This window comes from Dipodomys ordii, unplaced genomic scaffold (genome assembly GCF_000151885.1).
Source record: "Dipodomys ordii isolate 6190 unplaced genomic scaffold, Dord_2.0 Scaffold4, whole genome shotgun sequence".
In the NCBI taxonomy this organism is placed as follows: domain Eukaryota; kingdom Metazoa; phylum Chordata; class Mammalia; order Rodentia; family Heteromyidae; genus Dipodomys; species Dipodomys ordii.
Genome location: NW_012267220.1, coordinates 35247636 through 35269984, shown reverse-complemented (window position 1 = coordinate 35269984; position 22349 = coordinate 35247636).

Sequence of the window (22349 nt, the reverse complement as noted above, 5' to 3'; positions counted from 1 at the left end):
CTGCAATGCTTGGTAAGAAATGTACGCATTATCCTGCCCATGTAATTGTAACCCCTCTGTACAGTATGTTCACAAATAAAATTAAATTAAATTAAAAAAAAAGAGACTACTCCGGAGAGGAAAAACGAATAGCCAATAGACACGAAGAAATGTTCAACATCTCTGGCCATAAAGGAAAAGAAAATCAAAACAACATTGTCATTCTACCTCACCCCAGTTAGCATAGCCGTTAGCAACAAAACAAAAACCAACAGATGTTAGTGGGGTGTGGCCAAAAGGGAATGTTACTACACTATTCGTGGGAATGTAAACTGGTTCAACCACTCTGGAAAGCAATATGGAAGTTCCTTAAAAGATTAAACATAGATCTCCTCTATGATCCAGTAATCCCACTCCTGGGCATCTACTCAAATGATCACAAACATGGCCACATTAAAGCTACTAGCACAACTATGTTCATTGCAGAATTATTTACATAACAAAGATATGGAATCAACCCAGAAGCTATTCAGTGGATGAACGGATCAAAAAAATATATACACAATCGGATTCTATCCTTCCATCAGAAAGAATGACATTGTCCCATTTGTTAGGAAATGGAAAGACTTGAAAAAAATTATATTAAGTGAAGTAAGCCAGGCCCAAAGAATCGTAGGCTTTGTCTTTCTTCTTTGTAATAATTAGTATATGTCTATAGTAGTCTTAGCAGAGAATCATAATAGCTCAATATCTATGTACCTTGATTATATAAAATGATATTAATTGAAATGAACTTCAAGATATGAAAACAAATGTTGTTTTTTTTATATACTGTGTAAAGTCATTTTTTTGCTTTCATTTTTTTCCTTTGGTTTATCCCCTGTTGTCACTGTTTTTTATTTTGGTATTCTGTGTCTTGTATATATGTTTATCTGAATTGGGAAAGGGAAAGGGAAGAGCAAAATGGTTAGACAAAGGACAAAAGGTGAACAAATGTAACAGTGATACTCCCAAGACACTATGTTGGAAATGAACTTTATAATTTGTTTGGGAGGGAGGTGAGGGGAGGAAAAATGGAGAAAATGAGTGAAAGTGACACTGTTCAGCAAGAAATGTACTCATTACTCAGTACTTATGTAAGTGTAACCCCCTCTGTACATCACCTTTACAATAAAATAAAATTTTTTAAAAAAGTATGTAAGGTAATATATATATATATATTAATTAGCTCTATTATCCATTTTACAGTGTATACATATTTCAAAATATGTACAAAACATAAATCTATATTTCTCAATATGTAATTTTATAACAGGCATAATAGCATTGCACATTGGTTGAATAACAATTTCAATAAAAATTAGCTTTTCCAAGACAAAAATTATTTAAAAAAAAACCATGTTAATAGAGAGGTCACCATACTTGCTTCAACGTTTAGCCTATTGTGGATTGTTATTTTGGTTGAAGAAAGTGAAGAAAATTTGTTCTCACTTAGATATGTAATTGGAAAAAGTAGTAGTATTTGTCTTTTCAGGTAATTGTAGATATTCTTCTTTGATACTATACAATTTGACACATGGTAATTTTTTAAAGGTTATTTGCTATAGAATCAGAAACCATATCCATGACCTTTTCATACTCTATTACATTAAAATTTATTGGTATATTTTGCACTTTGAGTAGATCTTTTGCTTATGGATAATTGTATAACATCATATATTCATTATTTAAATATCAGTTTATTAAGTTTTTCTGACATTAAAAATGCTGACTTATTTTACACTATCAGATCATATTCACTAACATCATGAATTTCATCAGAAAAGTGAAATGTTTCAAAATTCCAATTTTTCTTGAAATGTTAAATGTTATCATTGGCAATAAATAACACCAGTTTGCTCCAATTATAAAAACTCATTTCACTCTTTTTGAGAAATGTTGATTGTTTAAATTTAAGTAGCAGTATGTTTTTTGGTTGTTGTTGTTTTCTGATGTTTATTAATATTTGCTGCACCTGAACATAGTGTTCTATGAAAAAGTGGTCAGTTTCACTGACAACATTTATACAAGGGTGTAATGGAATAGTCATTTCATAATATCAGATAGTTAAAAGTATGTTTTGTTCAACCATGTTCTTCCTACCATATGGTCTTCCTTACCATAGGCACAGAGACAATGAAGGTTAGTGACCACAGCCTGAAATCTCTACAACAGTGACCCAAAATAAGTCTTTCTTCCTTAAAGTTGATTTTTCCCAAAAGTTTTGTCACATCAGTGGGAATCTAATAGTGCATGAGAATGAAGAATACACAGTCCATTGTTTACATAGCGAAGAATGACAAGGTATCATTAAACATTATAATGGAACTAGTCTTTACCTCATGGGGCTCTTAAAAGGGTCTCATAGATCCCAAGGAGTTTGTGGAACACACATTGATAGCCATTGTCATACCTGCCTAGAAATGTACTGTCTGGGTTTGACATATTTATACCCTCAGGTTGCCTAGAAACTGTCAAATTGATTTCCAAATATTGTAACAATTTCCAGGCATGCAGAAGACTTCTCATTTCCCTTCATTTTCAACAGTCTTAGATATGGCCTGATGCTTATATTTTGGTTTACCATGGTGATAATATCTCTAACCCAAGTTTACTTGTGGGCTCCTATCTAGCTTCATTTCGTAGTTTATCTATCTGTGTTTTTTCTTCCATAAAGTATATTAATGTTTGCTTAATTAATTTTTCTTTTTGTTGTTCTCTATTTTTTTCTCTTTCTAGAGCCATTTCATTTTATTTCTTCTTTTCTTTAATTCTGGTGTCTGGCACCTATTTTCTTTCTTTTAAAAATTGTTTTTCTTTATTGTGAAAATACTGTACAGAGGGGTTACAATTACATGGGCAAGATAATGAGTACATTTCTTATCAAGCATTGTAGCCTCCTCCTTTGTTTCCCCTTCCTATCCTATCCTCCCCCCCTCCCCACCCCCCCCCCCCCACGCCAAAGTTGTAAAGTTCGTTTTCGACATAACAACTTATACGTATCATTGTTGCAATGGGTCCACCTGTATCCCTATTTAAACGATTTTTTCCCCTTCTTCTCCACAAATTATAACAACATCAAATACAGTGAAAGCAGGGGTTATACCATGGGATAGGGACATACATAGAAACAAAGAAATCATCTTATAAATGTATTAGAAACAATCGCATGAAAGAAAAAACATTTGAATACATATCTTAGGGTTCATTTCCCTAACATCAACTTAACTGACCTTTTCTGCTTGTTATTGCAAATAAGGAAACCATGGGACCTGTGTTTCTTTGGGCCTGGCTTACTTCACTTAATATAATTTTTTCCAAGCCTTTCCATTTCCTAACAAATGGAGCAATGTCATTCTTTCTGATGGAGGCATAGAATTCCATTGTGTAAATATACCACATTTTCTTGATCCATTCATCTACTGAGGGGCATCTGGGATGGTTCCATATCTTAGCTATGGTAAATAAGGCTGCAATAAACATAGTCATGCTGGTAGCTTTAGTGTGGTCTTATTTGTGAACATTTGGGTAAATGCCCAAAAGTGGGATTGCTGGGTCATAGGGGAGCTCTATGTGAAGTCTTTTAAGGAACCTCCATACTGGTTTCCAAAGTGGTTGAACAAGTTTACACTCCCATCAACAATGCAGTAAGGTTCCCTTCTGTCCACATCTCCTCCAGCATCTGTTGTTATTAGAGTTCTTGAGTATAGCCATTCTAACTGGTGTGAGGTGGTATCTCAATGTTGTTTTGATTTGCATTTCTTTTATGGCTAGGGAGATTGAGCATTTCTTCATGTGTCTATTGGCCATCCTTCTTTCCTCTTCAGAGAAGTTTGTCTTTAAGTCGTTAGCCCCCTTATTTATTGGGCAGTTTGTTGTAGGGGGCTTTAATTTTTTTGAGTTCCAGGTATATTTTAGATATGAGACCCTTGTCTGTTGTATGGCTAGTGAAGATCTTCTCCCAATCTGTGGGCTTTCTATTGATCTTGCTAGCTATGTCCTTAGCCATGCAGAAGCTCTGCAATTTCATGCAATCCCAATTGTCCAACCTTTCTTTGATTTGTTGTGTTTCTGGGTCTCTATTAAGAAAATTTCAGCCTGTGGTACCCATTTTCATAGAGATTTTTTTACAGTTATTTCTGACATATTCCAAGATCTGAGGTCACTGTTTTGCTAGGCTGTCACTGTTTTTTCTTCTCCACCCACCTACTGCTGTGCCAATATGCTCTCTAGCCTCAGTGACTGGCAGATTCCCAGAAGATAGAGGGAAGGTGAACATCCTTCCAGGGTTTTGTTCCAGCAAGGCTTAAGCACCTTGCATAGGCTATTCACAGCATATACTCATTGATTGCCATGAATGAGTACAGGAGAGAAAGGAAAGATCTTGATGGAGGACAGAAAGTAAAGCTGTCCAGCTGGGGAAGGGGAGACATGGCTGGAGAACAGTGGAGAAACATGCAAGCAGTGAACCCCTGCAGCCCTCTGTGGTGGCTCCCTGGCAGTTTAGACAGGTTTCAGAGATGGGTTTGAGGGTGGGGAAGATTATATAACTCAGAAGATTCTCATACCACATCAATATGGTAAAGGAGGACCATTTTCCATGGGCCCACAGCCACTGTGGACAATATGAGTGATAACATGGAGTAGGACTGAGTGGGAGTCAGTGCGTTTTGAAGTTTTCCAGCATCTCGAGAATCTCAGCTCTCTGAAGTGATGCAGGTGATAGGGTATGAATCTTGAAGAATGAGGCTTTGAAATATTACTTAAAGAGAATATGTTTAAATAAGTTTTTTATTGTGAAAATACTGTCCAGAGGGGTTACAATCACATGAGCAAGGTAATGAATACATTTCTTATCAAGAGAATAAATAAATCTGTGTTCAATGAACAAAAGTTTGGAGCCTGATATTTATGTTTGTTAAAGTAAAAACTTTGATGTTGTTATGAATGAATAATGCTGGATTTATAATGTTGAAAACATTCACTTTGTCTCTGAATTAAAATTCATTCAGACTTCCTACCTAGCAAACCAGTAACTGGCCCATGATCAAATTAAATGATGAGTTGTAGATTAGCTTGGGTCCAGATACTTTAATTTAAACTCCTGGGAAATCCTAGTGCTAGGATTTAAATTGCTATATTTCTGTCATGATTGGTTAGGGATAATTTCAATAGGGATAGTTTCAATAGGTCCTGTTTTAATAACTGTCAGGCAAAGTTGTTGCCACCATTGAAAATAATGTTTGCAATATACCCAATGATACCATCAAAGTTTTGGCTTCATTTCTCCACCTATTAAGGAATTAAAAAACAGGACAGTGTTTAAAGCAGACAGAGTAGGTTTACTTAAAAATGAAAGTACAATAGCAAAATGGACTCTGGGCAAGGAGGGTTCTGGGAACAAAAAGACTGCAGTCTCTCTCAGGGCCTTCCTAGGTACAGAATCTGCCTTTCTCTTCCTTCTAAACTCATGCTCCTACAAAATTAACAGGACTTAAGAAACAAAGAACTCCCACTCATCTGGTCGAACCACTACTAAATATCCCCATGCTGCTGATCACATGTATGGTGTATAGTGTACACCGTTATATGTTATAGACTGTGATAGACAATTTGCTTCAGGAAAGTTAGAATGAACTTGTGACTTTAAATGAGCATCATTATTCCACAATACTGTGAAATTTGGAAAATTATATAATCACTTAACCACAATTAAAAAAAAAAAAGAACCTAGGGGAAGGTAGGGAAGAAAGGGATGGTAGGGGGAAAACAATGGAGGGAGTAACAATGCTCAATAGGAAGTGTACTCATTACCTTACTCATGTGACTGTAACCCTCTGTATAGTATCTTTACAATAAAAAAATAAAACAATAAAATCATGCTCCTAGCCCAAGACATGATCCTGCACTAAGAGTCTTGGAATTGGATTCTCTTCCTCAAAGAAGTTTCCTTAAGACCAACTGGATCCCCATCTCTGAGCACAGGCATCAAAAGGACTTTGATTGGATAGAGGCTATGGGGAGATGCTTGGGCCAAAGCCATGAACAGCATGTGGATTTGGGACCCAGGGCCCTGGAAGCCCACTGAGAAAAAGGTGGGTATTTCTTTGTGTAACCCCCTGTTCTCTCCAAGCACCATGTTAGAGCTAGTCTTGACTGCCATTTTCTTTCTGTATGCTTAGCCAAGGATGGTTAATTTCCCTATCACCCAACATAATTCAGAGGACCGTTTAGTAAGAGGGTATAGTATGGTGCTTACCAGAAGGGGCAATGATGGTGATTAATCTGAAAGGTTAAATAGAAGTTGGACAAAGAATGGTAAAAATAGGATTATTTTAGACAAATCAGCCTATGACACACTCAGGGCAGGACAGATTATTCCACAGCTAAATTACAACTGTTAAAAGTTGTCCATGAGGGAGGGAGTCTGTTAGAAACAAAAGCAAGGATCAAGTCTTGGATGCAGGATTTTTAATGGGAAATGGAGGAATGTTTGGCAAATTGAATGCAAGGGAGAGGGATCAGAGTGGTGGTGTCAGTGAGGAACTCAACCACACAGCATTGCTTATCTTATAGTGAAGTATTGCAAGTGACAATGTTTTCATGTCTCCATCAGCCCTGGATCCACCTGTAGTCATTAGCTTCTTTAAGACATAACGTGTGCATCACCATAGTCCTTACAGCAATTAATTGCACTGACAATGTCCAGTGAAATACATCCACAGCTAGAGATCTAAAGACAGACAGCTAACATTTATTGTAAAGTCCAAAGAGCAGTCAACATTTCCCATGCTCTGTGGAAGCCAAAGCCAAACCCAGGGCTCTGGAGCTAGCAAGTTACTCTCTGTGTTCTCTTTCCAAGATGGCTGGTCTAAGGTAAAAGAAGCAACTCTGTTTTGGGAAGCAGCTATCTAATTTCAGAAAAAGGAGAATCCTTAATGTTGCTCAGAAAATAAACTGCCTTCAACTCCAGTGGAAAAACAAATAAGGTGATTATTGAATCAACTGCCTCCAGCCCTGGAAATTTGATGCTATTTTGCCACAGACTTTATCTCCTAGGTTCTTCAGCTCCTAGCTTCCCACCTCTGATTTTTATCTTTCTTTAGATGTTGTCCCAGCATCTAACACAGTGCCTGGTCACACTTTGCCAAAGACATATTTGTCAAACAAATGAGTAGCCTCAGAGAAAGTCTGCACTGTCTGAAGCAGACTTTTCTGTGTGCTCTGAGTTCACTACCATTTTTTCCAGCCTCTTCCTGCACCTCAGGCTCATTTTCGATTGGCTCTGTCTCAGAGTTTATAAAGGGACACAAGTCTCCCTCATATAAAAATAGAAACACTCCCCTCAGCCCCCTAGCTAATGTTCTGATTACCTTGTCTTACTTTCCATTTAATCCACAGACTCCTCCAATCATCACCAGTTTCCCTCACTCCACAGGAAAGGCGCTCATCAAGTACATGAGTGGGTACTGCTGAGCCTGCTGTTTACTTTATATTCATTTCCTTAGCTTTTATAGTGGAGCTACTTCCTTCTCAAAAATTCTCTCTTGGAAGGGAAAACATTGCATTTTATTTATTTTTCTCTTAAATTTCAGATTGTGCCTTCGTCTTCTATTGTGTCCCACCTTACCCACTTACTCACAACTTCCCTAAGGAGTTTCCGTAGGGCATCCCCTAAGCTGTGGAACTGGGGATGCTCACTCTTTTCTGCTGTGGCTTCTGTGGTCGACAAGCTCTATGACAGGTGCTGTACCACTCCCCAGAATTGTCCTAAGGGATTAAGAGCATTCTCTTCTATCTATATCTATACCTGTATCTTCTGCTAGTTGATTGCTATCCTACCTACTGTTGTTCCTCAATAGTGTTTCCTATAACTCTGGAGGAAAGTTCTACAGTACTATCTTTTCATTGCTTGACTTTTTGTTTTGAAGCACTATATTTGAACTCAAGATCTCAGCCTTGCTAAGCAGGTGCTCTACTACATGGGTCATATCTCCAGCTCTTTATGCTTTGTTATTATTTTTTGCATAGTCTTGCTTTCATCTGAGGCTGGCCAGTCTTGGACTACAATCTTCCTGCCTGTACCTCCTGAATAACTGGGATCACTAATGGGCACTCACATACCTACTTCTTCTTTTATTGAGTCTCTGTAACTTTTATCTCTTGGACCAAGCTTGAACTGAGATCCTCCTGACTCTACTTCTTGATTAGCTAAGATTACAGGCATGGCTTCTACCAAGCAATCATAATCATTTCTAAGGCTGTGATTTGGTGGCATGTAATATATTCACATTGTTGTGCTATAATCACCTACAACCATTTCCAGCATTTTCATCATCTTAACTGAAACACTCAACTCATTAAACAGATCTTTATTCTTCTCTCCCCCAGTTCTTACAAGCACTTCAAATCAGCTTTTGCATTAATCCTACTCCTCAGAGTCTACTTCTGGGGAAATCCAAGCCAAGAGGGACATTCATTATTGATTTCCTGTCATGATCATTCATGGTTTTATTCAAGTGGTATTTATTAAGGTTATCCTATATCGGCAAGCACTATTCTGTAAGATTCTATATTCTATAGGTTTAGAAAATTCTATGATTAAAAAGAAGAAAAGTAGAGGAAGAGTGCTTTGATTGGAATGTATTAGTTTAGATTCTCTGCATAAAGGAAATGGCACTGAAACAGAGACATGACTGAGATAAAGGAAGTGCTATGTGCCATTCTGGACAGGGAAGTCTGGGTGGACCCATGACTACTGGCAGGGCCCAACTGGGTAAACACACCTGGCTGAGAGTTTGCCTTTCCCATTCCATAAGTCTATGTGTACATGTCTCCCACAATCTCTCCAATATGGTTACAGCACATATTTTGGATAAATTGAGAGTTGGTCGTCACATTAATAAGCTTATACAAGTACTATTTATTGCAAAGCCACCTGAAGTACCATACTTGTATTTGTTATGTCTGTACAATCTTTCATTTTGCTTTTCCAAATTTTTTTTTTTGGTTGGTCATGGGGCTTGCACTCTTGGCTTGGGCGCTGTCCTTGCGCTCTTTAGCTCAAGGCAAGGCTCTAGCGCTTGAGCCACAGCACCACTTCCGGTTTTCTAGTGGTTAATTGGAGATAAGAATCTCATGCTCTTCTCTGCCCGGGCTGGCTTTGAACTGTGATCCTTAGATCTTAGACTCCTCAGTAGCTAAGATTACAGGCATGAGCCACTGGCGCCCGGCTTGCTTTTCCAAATTCTTTTACTGTACTTAGTTTAGTATTGAGCAGGATTTAACTAGAGAAGCAGAGCCACAAGGATGTTGTTGTTTTGTAGTGTTGTGGGTTTGTTATCACTGGGAATCTTAGTCTTTTGAAACTTTCTGCTTTTTTGCTGCCTTTTATAGGCAGGGGCATTATGGGACTTCTTTGTTGTTTCTCATATCTATCACCAGTGTCTTCCTGGATCTAGTCTTCTTTTACTTGGCTTATACTTATTCTTTTGTAAGTATACATGTAGTTTCTATGTGCATTATGTATACACTTGTATACCAGTGTGTGTGTGTGTGTGTGTGTGTGTGTGTGTGTGTGTGTGGTGGTAACGTTTTTCATTGTTATGACAAAATAGCTGACAAAACAAATTAAAATGGGGAGAATGATGGAAGGTAGCATTACTGAGATGCATAATTAAGATGCATTGTACTCATAACCTGACTTCAGTTCATGTCATGGCAGTAAGGGAGGGAGGGAGAGAAGAGGGATGAGGGGGAGAGAAAGAATATCTTCCCCACTTAGTTACTCCTTTAAAAAAAAGTCCTCATCTGCATAACCAGATGTGAGCTTCTAGGCACTTCATGGTTCAATCAAGTTGTTAATAACATTGAACATCACAATGTATATATGTGTGTGTGTGTGTGTGTGTGTGTGTGTGTGTGTGTGTATTAGTAAAGTTCATCTTATAGTATCTAGGAAATAATGCTTGAGATCATATGTAAATGCATAGATCAGTGTTTTTCCTGACTGAAACATCTTACTCTATCCCCAAATTAGCTCAATGGTTAGACTAGGTATAAAATTTTAAGTCAAAAGTCATTTTTCCCCCTGATTACTTTAAATGCATTGTTACACTGGCTTCTAACATCTGGTACAATGTTGAGATATGCAGTATCAATCAGACATGCAGCTGACTGCATATATATGCTCTCATTTCTCTCAACCTTCCAACCTTCCTTCTGCTCTTTCTTTTTTTCTTCATTTCTATCTTTTTTCTTTTCTTCTTTCCTTCCTTCCTTTCTTTCCCCCTTCCTACCAACATTCATGCTACAGTATTTCCTAATTAGAATTTTTGACTCTAAACCATTTTTGATACCTTATACTGGTTACTGAATGGGCCTTCTTCAGAATTAAGAAATAATCTGTCAGCCAGGCACTGGTGGCTTGCACCTTTAATCCTATCTACTGTGGAGACTGAGATCTGAGGATAAATAAAAGCCAACCCAGGCTTTGAATTAACTAGCAACAAGTTGTGTGGCTCAAGTGGTAGAGTGTTAACCCTGACCACAAAAGCCCAAGGACAGTACTCAGGCACTGAGTTCAAGCCCTAAGAGTGTCTACCCCCCACCCTACCTCTCCTCTCTCTCCCTCTCTCCTCTCCCTCTCTCCCTCTCTCTGTCTCTCTCTCTCTCTCGCTCACTAGCTCGCTCTTTCTCTACACATGTACACACACACACACACACACGCCACACAAAAGAATTAATCTGCCAGATGAATTATTCTCCATTATTTATCGTATTCCTGTGTTACTGTCTTTTTTTTATATCTATTTTTCTGGTCTCTTTCACAGAAATTCTATTAGCTAAATGTTGCACCTCCAGAATTTCTCACTGAATTTTCTCCTTTTGGAGCTTGTTTGTTTGCTGTTTCTCTTTTTTCCTTCTTCCTTCTTGGGCTGTTTCTGTGACTGTATTGAATCTTCTATAGATGATAAGGATTTTGCTGCATATTTTGGAGCACTTTCTTTTTCTCCAGCTCTCACTTTAGTTATTAGTATTCTGTTCTCATTTCATGGATATAATTTCTGTTATGTAGCTATCTAAGGATATTGATAGTTCTGAAATTTTTTCTTCAATTCTCCATACTGTCTCTATTTTCTGGTATTTAAAATTTTATGTATTTTCTTTGATCATCTTGGTAGATTCTTGCCTTAAAAATCTATTGCTACTCTGCTGCCTGTTCATATTTTGGAAAAAAGTTCTCAAGAGCTGGTGTGAAGCTTTCAGTCTGTAAGAGGTCATTGACCTCGACTTCACTATTGGATGGCAAGTCTGCAAGTTGGTTTGCTCACTGAGAGACTCTGAAGTGTATCTATAAATTTACTTTGGTGTATCTGTTTGTTAATATAACCTTCTGTTTCTTTTTTCAATATATATTTTTATGATAAAGATACTGTACAGAGGGGTTACAGTTACATGAGTAAGGTAATAAGTACACTTCCTATCCAGCAGTTACCCCCTCCTTTGTTTTTCCCCTACCATCCCTTCCCTCCCCACCTCTTCAACTCCTCCCCACCTCCCCCGAAGTTGTAAAGTTCGTTTTCAATGTAGTGTTTTGTACATCTCATTGTTACAATGGGTCAACCTGTATCCTTGTTTAAGCCTTTTGTTTTTTCCCTTCCCCTTCCCAACTTAGAAAAATGCATATACAAGATGCAGGGCACCGGAATCAAATACAGTGAAAACAGGGGTTATACCATGGGAGAAGACCATACAAAAGAAACAAAAAACACACTGTACATTATAAGTACATTACAAACAACAGCAACAAAGATAAAACCTCTTGTAAGTGACCATTTCTCCTATTCGATTTTGAGATATGATATATAGCTACTAGTATTTGGGACATATATCTCAAATAGAATGGGATATGAGTGGAATGAAGATGGGAAAGAGAAAAGAAGTGAGCGTTTCTTTGTTCTGCAGACAGACATCTTCAGCCTGGCAGCTCATCATGCCGGCCAAAGTGCCTCAAGTGTTCTCCTTGCAGGCTTAAGGAGGTCATTCTTTGGCTGTTCAGGATGTGGAAAGGGAGACTGACTATTTAGGAGCTCAGTGCCTTTCTTCTGGGGCTCTGGGTTCACTCAGCTCCCTCCATCCTGTGTAGCAGTGGATACTTTTCCACTTGCTGTCTAGCTTCTAGAATTCTGTTAGTATTTCTCTTCTATGGAGTTGTCCTCTCTCTTCTCACTGTCTTTGTGAATCAACTCCTTTGTTTTCATTACTTTGCTATTACATGGCTGCTGTTTCAGGAGGGAGCAGATGTAGCCCCTCCTTTCATGGGTTTAATGGAGATTTCTCCCTTCACTGGTCTGATCTACACTGGCAGTTGGTGGCTACCACTCTTCACACACTTAATATTATCATTCATAGAGCATGTGCAGGGATGCTGTGGTAGTAGGAATGCATTTGAATGTTTGCTCTGCTCTTATTAACTATGTGTCTTTGGAGAAGTCAGGTTGTCTATCTGCTACTGTTCTTCATGTCTAAAATGAGGATTATGATAGTTCCTCCCTTTGAAGTAAATAAGATGTGGCTTGTAAACTGCTTTGCTGTTTTGAGCACAGAATTAGGGTTTAATAAACTGGAGCAGTCATTTTTAACATAATTAATGTATCTATGTATTTCTCAGAGATAAGAATATATTGACAAGTACTATTTTCATTATGTCAGAAATCAGACCCAGTAAGGAAAAAAAGAAATTATTGCATACAATAATCTTTAATTATTTTAAACCATGCAAGTTAATTATTAAATGCCTACTACATACCATTGCCATGTTAAGCATGGTGGGGAGCATAAAGCTATGAAGACGTATCCTCTATCTTGACAGGTTTCTGGCTTAGAGGAGAGAACAAGTAGAGGACATCAGACACTGGATGGTGAAGGGCACTGGGGTGAAGTTAGGCAAAGCTTGGCTGCACAGATGATTGTTCACTAGAGTCCCCAGGCAGGTGGGTTCTTGTACCAGAAAAGGAAGGAACAGAGCTTCCAGGTGCAGTGGCAGGCAGAGCAGGAAGAAGGAGGGAAAGGCTTGCACTTGCAGAACCTGGGCACAGGTAGAGAAGAATGCCAGACTGCCAAAGGCTAAAGGAGAATATGAATATTTTAGAAAATGTGACTGAGGCACCGGCAGTTCATGAACCCTTGTCCATGAGTTCGAGAGCCATGTCCATGAGACTGGCAAGTGCTTTTCTCCAGTCTCAATCTACACCAAGGACCAAGAGATTTCAAAGGAGTAAAGCTTTGCAAACTTGTTCAAGAAGCTGAGTGATGGCAGGGATTAAAAACAATTGATGCACATTATAAATATTATCGGAGCCAATGTGCTAGTTCTTGCCAGGGGGAAGCTGGGGGAAGATGTTCCTCACTGTCTGGTTCTTGAAGGACAGTGACTCCTGCAAAAGTGGTGTTGGCTGACTGTGGCTCCCTCAAGATGCCCCTCAGCATGGAGAAGGCGACTCTCAGGATAGAGACCCTCTCCTCAGTAGTGTCTGTGGTGAAGCATCACCTCCATCCTAGCAAGAGTTCCAACCAGGGAAGATGGGCAGGCTTGCTTCTGCCTCTTCTGGCCCATTGGCTCTGGCTGAAAATGGATGCTTTTCTTTTTCTTTCCTCATCCCCTTCAAGATCTTCCTCAGGATCCCTCTCTACCGGGGGCTAATGTCCAGAGTCCCCATGATCCTTCCTCTGCATCCCCTGAAGACTTGCTCTGAGCACAACCTGTCTTTTCCTCTAGAATTGAACGGAATCTTGGACAACAGGTTGTCACTCCAATCATAATCTTTACTTTCACGTAAAATAGAGGATGCTGAGGTTGGACTAGGTAACCAAAATGACAGATCTGGGACTGGAAGCTGGTGCTGTTAGACTCTGGCATTCACATGCTTAACTGTAACATCAACCACTAGGCATGGGCCCACCCCTTTTGGGAATCTCTAGAGATCATATAAAGTGGACAAATTTGCATGCATCTTCTGTCTTGTCCTCTTTCTGATTCTGTGGGACAGGGGCATACCAAAACTCCCTGAACTGATCTCATGAGCCAGATGGTCACAAAGCCTGATGCACCTCTCATCAGCAGCCACATGGAAGCCCAGCTAGGTGGAGCAGGCAGGAAGACAGGCAGCATCACTCACTGCTATGGAAGTGAATTAAGTCCTGCCAAAGATGAAAGGGATCAGCCATCTCAGGAAGGAGCCCACTCTAAGGAACAATTTGCCTTCCTATTGCTGAGATCAGAGGGCCACTTGGCTCTTACCTATTGTGCACTGCAGATGCTGTCAAGAAGTCTGCACACAGTGACTGTGGTGAGATAAGTTATAATCAGGTGAATGGGAAGGCATCCATCACCAAGTCTAGCTGTAAAATCAGGAGACTTCAATGACTAATAAGGGACCCAAACAGAGGAGACAAAGGCATGCCAAAGTGTCTCCCACAACACAATTCTTGGAAGATGCAATTACAAGTATCCAGAATGGATGACATAGACAGAAAACCCCATGCCCTGGAAAACACAGCTTCATCAAGCATTTCTTGCTTGACTGACTAGTCCCTTGAGAGTTCTCTGCTCCATTTGCTCCAGGACTCTGAGGCAAATCTGTTCTTCCTTACCCTTATAGAATCTCTCCCTTCATTGAATCACATGACTCACTCATCTTCCATCCTCCAGAAATTTGACCACCCATTGCTTTTCTAGGAAAGGCCATCTTCCACCCCACACCCTGCCCCACCCCTGGCTCAACCCTTTACTGTGTATTAAAAGTCTGATCCAAGCTGCCTCTTATGGCTCCCACTCTCATCTACACTCCCTTGTAGAAATGTCTCTCCTCTTATATTTCTTTGACAACTTTCTGCTCTTTCCTTGTTGCCATTTCTCATCTGCACTCTATTTACATGTAAGCAAGCTTTTCCAGACTGACCCATGGATAACGAATCTGTACCTGGCATGGTGCCTTATGCACAAGACTTGGAAGGCATTTGCTGAATAAGATTTTTAATTTTATTTTGGGGGTGACCCTACCCACTAATTATTAAACCTGGGCAATAACCCAAGTAAGTTAACCTGCTGTGCATTTCTCTTCTGCTGTAAGGACTCTGGTCTGTACATTTTGTGATTTTGAGATTATGTATTTATCCTGAAATATATACTCTTCTTTTGATGACCTAGCCAAATTTAATATCTGTGAGATGAAACACAGACAGGCCCTGTACTTCAATAAGTCTACTGCATAAAAACAATACACGGCATACATAGCAAGACAGAATGATGCCTGCAGATAACCTTCTGAGCCCATCTTCCCCAGAAGGCCTGGGTTAGATGCAATTAGATGGGAAAAGTCCATGCAAATTTGTTCAGTGCTCAATTCAAAATGATTAAGTGCTGAGTCTAGCCAGGCAGGGGATTCCAGATATCTGAATGTGGTCCTGTGTGGAATATTAAATATCTAGTCTGGCTCTAACAGTGGCCTCTGTCAGCCTTAGTTTCCAGTCTGCTGAGAAGCAGGAAAGTTGAACAATAAGTAGCCAACATTGCAAAGTATAATGTCTGCTATCTAAGGGGAAAGGCAGAATGTCCACCTTCAAAAAGGAGAATCAACTCGGTATTCCTCCTCATAAGGCCCGAGGCACTAAAGAGTGATGGGGGAATGTCCGGAGGGAGAGTGGCAGATTACTGGCCTACTGCCTGGAAACCATGGCAGCACCAGACATCTCCATCAGCAAGGCTGGCAGGGCCTGTAGCTCTCATTTCTGTGCCTACTCCAGCCTCCAACCCATATGGCCCCAGGCCCAACAGACAGTGTTAGTATTGTGAAAATAGGCATATCTCTTCAGTTCCTAGAGAGGAGGAACTCAATTTGTCTCTTCGTGTTTGAACTTAGACTTGAACCTCTATGTCTAAAGATGACCTCCTGGTGGAGAAAGAAGCTGTTGGTGCTCATTTTCTATCTTCCCTCAGCCCATCTCAAAGGTCCTCTTAAGCCTTAGCAGACATGTCTCCTATGTACTGATTAGCATGTGTTTTCTGTTGATGCAAAACAAATGATTAGTGATGTAGTAACTTAGAATAGAATGCATTTATTATCTTGTACTTTAGCTGGGTCAGTCAAGAGTCTTGACATGGCCTAGGCAGGTCTTCTGCTCAGGACACAGTCTGAAACAATAGAGTCAGCTAAGATGGTTAGGGAAACCTTTTTACAGATTTTCTGGTTGCTGGAATAATCCAGTTCCATTTTGTAAGATGTTGGTACTCATTTTTTTGCTGGCTACTGGCTGGGGATCACTCTTAGCTCTAGGAAATGGCCCTCAGGAACCTGCCTGAAGGTCCTAATTGCATCTTGCTTGCAGGCCATCTCCTGCTGCTTATAGTCTCTCAAAGGCTCTCCAGATCAGATCAGAACTCCCCAGCACAATCTTTCTTTTGCCAAACTACAAGTTAACTGATTATGGACGGGAATTTCATCTGCAAGACCCTTCTTCCACATACGATAACAAAACCACGTGACTCACAGTCCAGGCCACACACAATGTATCCACCAGTAGGTGCTATCTTGAAATTCTAAGCACTTTTTTTTCCAGCTCTTCCTTTTTTTTTTTAAAATTTATTGTAAAGGTGATGTACAGAAGGGTTACAGTTACATAGGTAAGGTAGTGGTTACATTTCTTGTCTAACTTGTTACCCCTTCCCTCATTTTTCTCCCTCTTTTCCTCCTCCCAATACTTCCTAAATTGTACACATCATCGCTATTGCATGGGTTCCTCTTTGACCTTTGTCTCACCATTTTGTTGCTCCTCTTCCCTTCCCTAGTTCAGATAAACCTATATACAATACCCAGGGTATCAAAATTGAATGCAGCGAGAACAGGGAATAAACCATAGGGAGGAAAAGGACACAAAAGAAAAAAAAGAAATCACATAGTACATTGAGAACAACAACAAAGACAAAATTCTGGTGTATATGTCTTGGAGTTCATTTTGCTTAATATTATCTTATATTGTCATATGTACATAGTTATTGAGCTATTCTGCTCATCTGCTAAGATTATCCTAGATATATACTAATTATTACAAATAAGGGAGACCATGGGAACTATGTTTCTCTGGGTTTGGCTTACTTCACTTATCTGATTTCTTCCAAGTCTTTCCATTTCTTTATGAATGAAGTGGTGTCATTCTTTCTGATGAAGCATAGAATTCCATCATATATATATATACATATATATGTGTATATATATATATCACATTTTTCTTGATCCATTCATCTACTAAGGGGCATCTGGGTTGGTTCAATACCTTGGCTATGGTAAATAATGCTGTGATAAACATAGTTGTGCTGGTAGCTTTAGTGTGGCCTTGTTTGTGGTCATTTGGGTAAATGCTCATAGGTGGGATTGCTGGGTCATAGGGATGCTCTATGTGCAGTCCTTTGAGGAACCTCCATACTGATTTCCAGAGTGGTTGAACAAGTTTACACTTGTACCAACAGTGTAGTAGCATTTCATTTTGGCCTCATCCCCTCCAGCATCTGTTGTTAGAATGGCAATACTGCCTAAGGCTATCTACAAATTCAATGCAATATTCATTAATATCCCAACCTCATTCTTTAATGAAATAAGAGGAAGCAATCCAAAAATTCCTATGAAACAATAAAAGACCCCGAATAGCAAAAACAATCCTTACCAGAAAGAAAGGTGCTGGGGGAATATCAATACCAAACTTCAAACTCTATTACAAAGCTATAGTAATCAAAACAGCTTGGTACTGGCACAAGAACAGACCTGAGGACCAATAAAATAGAATTGAAGACCAAGAAATAAACCCACAGACCTATGGCCACATTATCTTTTATAAGGGAGCCAAAAAAAATAGGGTGGAAGAAAGCCTTTCAACAAATGGTGCTGGCAAAATTAGTTAAACACCTGTAGAAAACTAAAGTTAGATTCCAAATGTATCACAGACCTCAAGGTAAAAGCAGACACCATGAGAACATTACAAGAAGGAATAGGAGAAACTCTAGGGCTCCTTGGCACGGGCTGAAATTTTCTTAATGAAGACCCAGAAACACAGCAAATCAAAGAAAGGTTGGACAAATGGGATTGCATGAAACTGCAGAGCTTCTGCATTGCAAAGGACATAGCAAGATCAGTAGAAAGCCCACTGATTGGGAGAAGAACTTTACTGGCCATATAACGGACAAGGGCCTCAAATCTGAAATATTCTTAGACCTTAAAAAATTAAATCCCCCAAAAATAAATTCTCAAAGAAACAACCGCCTGATTAATAAATAGACTAAAGACTTCCTTTTCCCTGAAAAGGAAATGAGAATGGCCAATAAGCACATGAGGAAATGCTTAACTTCTCTGGCCATAAAAAATGTAAATCAAAGCAACATTGAGATTCCACCTCACCCCAGTTAGAATGGCTATAATCAAGAAATCTAAAACACTTATTTCTTAGGTCAAGTTCAAGGCTCCTCTTTTGAGGGAATCTAGGGCCAATGGAGCTTTAGGGAGATTAGAAGTATAAGAAACTTAGTACCACCAGGGGGCACTGTCAACCAATGAGGGATAAACATTCCAGCTTGTTCAATTCTGAGGGGTGATTCAACCTCATGAAAGCTAAGAAGGATTGTACTGCACTTTCCAGAGCACGAATGCGCCCATTAATGTGCTCTTCACAGGTTCCTTGCCTTGCCTCTCAGTCTGCTCCTATTCACACTTCCAATTGCCTCCTAAAAACCACTTGTCTCAAAATTATCTCAGAGTATGCTATGGGAGAAGCACAAAACTGGATGTGAACTATTCTTTGTATCCTTTTGTCTCTCCTATGCCAACCCTGCACTCCGTTTTCATTCTGCTCAGGTCTCAGCCTTCTCCCATTCTTTCTAGAGAAGGGAGGAGACAAAATGGTTCCCTCATCATCCCAGTTTCCATGCAATTCATAGGAACCTGATGTCCAAAACAAAAAAGCATTTCAAAGAGGTCTCACAAACAGGAGAGCTTCACAAGGTAGAAGATTAGCAAGAATTTATGTTAGCAAAATAGGAGAAAGTAGAGAGAAATAGAAAAGGAAGTGAAAAGCATTTTCTGCTTCCTACTCAGGAAATAGGAACAAAGAAATTGTGCTTTTAACTGGGGTCTTTATACTTTCTAATCTGGGTGGTCATGTGGTTATGTCATCTAACAACCCCTAATAATTAGAAAGAATGGGTTTAGGGTGAATCTATTACCCAGAACATGGCTAAGATGAGTCTTGTTATTATTTTAAAATGTGAAGACAATGTAAGATTACTGAAGACAGAAGGACAATAGGTGTGGGTTTCTGGTTTTCCATTTTCCAGACGTGCCCTTTAATTTTCTGTCTTCACCTATTAAAACTTCACAGCTTCTTAACATCTAAAAGAAAGCAGACTTGCCCTTTGCTCTATGCTTCCCTATTCTGTTCACTTATTTAACATCTAAAGGGAGAAAGTAATAGGAGGAGAGCTTGCGGCTCTGATTTTCCAGTTTTTACATAGTGTTTCTGTTTTAATTTCTGAGTAAGGGTCTTTTAATATGTATTATTTTGAATTTCTCTGTTACCTCATCGATTTATCACACTTCAGTCCTACCACAGCCCTCCTGGGGAAATAACCTAGTCTGTGTATTTGAACATGGAAGACAGAGGCTGCTTCTATTTCTTTCCCACTTACTACTTACCACCTTTTTCCCCAATACAGAGAAGGACCCCATTTTCTGGAAAGTCTCAGCTTCACCCCTTCTTCTCTACTGTAGGAACTTAATGTAGCTGCCACTTTTTGTGTGTGCCACATCTCCACTTCTGGATTCTGGAGATAAGAGCCTCATGCCTGGGATGGCTTTGAACTGAGATCCTCAGATCTCAGTCTCCAGAGTTGCTAGGATTATAGAAGTGAGCTTAGAGCCTGGCCAGTGTTTGTTTTCTTTTTCAAGTCACTTCCCCTCAAGCTGATGCTTCTCCTCTTTTCTACTAAGATAAAGGCTCATGTCTTTCCTGAAATAATCCTTTCTTTTGTTCAGCAAAACCCAACCTACCTGCTCTCAAAATGAAGGCAATGCTCCCAGCCTGCATTATTGCAGTGGCCATGACTTTCCCAGCCATGTGGAGTTGCTTCTACTTCACTACCTTCCCTCCTAATGGGCACCAACCTCAGTGCAATACCCTCCTTCTCAGCAGGTTCTTTCCTTCTATTGCTTCTATTGCTCTAGAATTTCGAACTTCTGCTTCTATTAAAACTCTCTCCTTTGTTTTTTTTTCATGAAGACAATTCTTTCCTAGTTCCTTTCTGTACTTGAAAATCCTTTTCAAGTTCCTTGTCTTTTCCTTTATTTTTCATTTCCCAAGTGTCGACATTTTCAAGTCTATTCTCACACCTGCAATTTCATGTCCTGAAATCCTACCTGACTCCCTTCTCCAACTGTCTTGTTCTTCTCATGGCTGGTTTCAGCCTTGCTTCAGTGTCTTTCCATCTGTGGACCTCACCCTTTCTTGAATCACAGTAATTAAATTAGGGCTAATCTATAATTTGAGAAATGTGGCATCAAGACAAGCATGCTAGTTATCATCTTATATGATCATATGTACATAGCCATTGAGCTATTGTGATGTTCTGCTAGGACTATCCTAGACAAATACTAATTATTACAAATGAGTGAAACCATGGAGCCTATGTTTCATTGAGTCTGGTTTACTTCACTTAATATGATTTTTCCCCAATCCTTCTATGTCCTTATGAATGGGGTGAAGTCATTCTTTCTGATAGAGGCATAGAAATCCATTGTGTGTATACACCACATTTTCTTGATCCATTCATCTACGAGGTTGGTTCTATATCTTAGCTATGGTAAATAATGCTGCAATGAACATAATTGTGCTGGTTGCTTTAGTGTAGCCTTGTTTGTGGTCATAAGTAAATCCCCAGAAGAGGGATTGCTGGGTCATAGGGGAGTTCTATGTTTAGTCTTTTGAGGAACCTCCATACTGCTTTCCAGAGTGGTTGAACAAGTTTACACTGTCACCAACAGTGTAGTAGCGATGTATATATTACTATATAATATTATGCTAAGTGAAATGAGCTCCAATATATGGAAACAGGAAGTTTTTCTTTTTGTTGTTGATGTTCTTAGTGTACTATGTGATGTTATTTATTTTTCTTTCATTTTTCCCCCTATGGTTTATCCCTTGTTGTCACTGTATTTGATTTGATTGTACATATGTTTATCTGAATTAGGGAAGGACAAAAGGCAAACCAATGCGACAGTGATACGCACAAGACAATATGTTGGAAATGAACTTTACAACTATGGGGGAAGGGAGGGTAGGGAAGTGAGAAAAAATGAGGGAGGGGTTAACAACGTTCAACAAGAAATGTACTCACTACCTTACTCATGTAACTGTAACCCCTCTGTACATCACCTTCAAAATAAGACTTTTTTTTACAGACAAGCATGCTATCAACAAACTCTGATAATTTTTCTCATGGGAGATGAGACTCCAAAATTGGTTGGTCCCTGTGACCAGGTCTCTACCTTGTCCCTCTGGGGCTGTAATAGCCATAGGAGTTGATCCCTTGAGCACAGATGCCAGGACAGGTTGGGAGTTTATAATTTAGATTGCTCATGTGGACAAATAACTCTTCCCTACCTTTTAAGAATGGTAAACTTTGACTATAAGGGTTAAATATTTGACCTCAGTGGACCTCCAGCTTCTACAGCCTTCTCTTTATTGTTTGTACCACCTTCCTCCTACCCTTTCTGCCCCATCTCCAATCTTTTCTTAAGCAAAGTGCCCATTTCCATACTTTCTGGCACACAGATGTACAGATTTCTTTTTTTTAAAATTTATTTTATTTTATTTGTGAACATATTGTACAGAGGGGTTACAATTAAAAGGGCAGGATAATGCGTACATTTCTTACCAAGCATTGCAGCCTCCTCCTTTGTTTATCTTTCACATCCCTTCCCAGCCTCCCCCCTCCCCCCCTAGTCCCAATCCTTCCCCCCTCCCCACCCGCCCCACACCAACATTGTAAAGCTCATTTTCGACATGACAACTTGTACTTCTCATTGTTGCAACAGGTCCACCTGTATCCATAAACAACTTGTTTTCCCCCATCTCCTCCACAAGTTATACTGACATCAAATATAGTGAAAGCAGGGGTTATACTGTGGGGGAGGGACATACAAAGCTACAAAGAAATAGTCTTATAAATGCATTAGAAATACATGCATGAAAGAAAAAAAATTAAAATACATATCTAAGGGTTCATTTTC